At 26.6% G+C, this 1,316-nt stretch overlaps 1 long non-coding RNA gene across 1 annotated transcript in view; it reads left to right on the top strand.

Moving 5' to 3' along the window:
* The first annotated feature begins 1,101 nt into the window (after positions 1-1,101).
* The window catches only part of LOC114074189, a 1,391-nt gene continuing 1,176 nt past the window's right edge, over positions 1,102-1,316 (top strand). The window contains exon 1 of the long non-coding RNA XR_003574635.1: positions 1,102-1,255. This is a non-coding gene — a long non-coding RNA (uncharacterized LOC114074189). The remainder of the gene's footprint in view (positions 1,256-1,316) is intronic.

Below are 1,316 nucleotides of genomic sequence, written 5' to 3'. Positions count from 1 at the left end.
TAATATTTTTAAGGGAGAAAGGTCTGAAATATATCAGAATTTTGACCAAAATAATTGTAACAATATCGAACTTTAAAAAGAATCGTTTATCCATGCACTATTTAATAGTGTATTTTAAAGACATATATGTACCCACGTGGACATCAGAAATATTGCATCATTATAAATAGTAATGTGTCCACATGGACATATATATGTCTTTAAAATACACTATTAAATAGTGCATGGGTAAAAGGTCCTCCATAATTTGGTATCGTAACAACAATTTTGGTCAAACTTGGAATATTTTTTGGACCCTTCCTACTAGCTATCTCATAGACTGTTTTTGTACTAAACTGGAGGTCTATATATCAGAATTAATTTTTGAATAAAGGTCAAATCTGCATACACTCTACTCTCCTCATACCCCCATTGTGTAGGACTACACTGAATATGTTGTTGTTTTTGTAGGTGGTGGAAAGAATTGGAAATGGTGAATGCATTACCTTATATAAGAGATAGATTGGTAGAGTCATACTTCTGGAGTTTAGGCGTTTATTTTGAGCCTCACTATAGAGTGTGTTTGGTATGAAGGAAACATTTTCTGGAAAATATTTTCAATTTTCTCATGTTTGGTTGGGACAAAAGTTTTGGAAAAGTTTTCCAAATAACTCATTTTCCTCAAAATTAAGGAAAATGACTTCCCTTCAAAAATTAAGGAAAACATTTTCCAAAACTCTCCTCCAATTTTAAAGTAAAAATTAGGTATATAGAATATTTTATAATAATATTCTCAATCTATAGCATTAAAGTTTGTCTTTCAATGTATAACATTTAATATAGCAAGTTATAGCATATTATTAAAAATAAAACTTATAATTTTAAATAATTAAAATAATTAATAAAAAAAGACGGACCAATTTTGAAATGGAAAATAACATCTTTTTTTATTTAAATTAAATACATTTAATATAAAGATAACTGAGTAGCACATTTTAAGGAAATTTTAAAAAAAAATCTGATTATATCTAGTTACCTTAAAACACTCAATTTAGTTGAAAATCAAATTAAGTTGTTATTTATTTCCTTAAAATGCTCTAACAAATTGATATCATTGTAAAATCTATTTTTTTTCTCGCGTTTCTCTCAATTTTTTCAGCAGATTTCATTTTTTTTATTGATTGAATATATTTTGCTGTTGAAAAAACGTGATTTGCTGTGATGGACAATAAAATATCTATATTAATTAAACATGGTGAAAGGTGAAATTCATCAGGTTGGTATTTGTTACATTTTGTTGGTTTTGTGTTTGGTTGTTTTTAATCAATATATATATA

The sequence above is a fragment of the Solanum pennellii genome, chromosome 10 (genome assembly GCF_001406875.1).
Source record: "Solanum pennellii chromosome 10, SPENNV200".
NCBI lineage: Eukaryota > Viridiplantae > Streptophyta > Magnoliopsida > Solanales > Solanaceae > Solanum > Solanum pennellii.
This window is presented reverse-complemented; position numbering and strand designations above follow the sequence as displayed.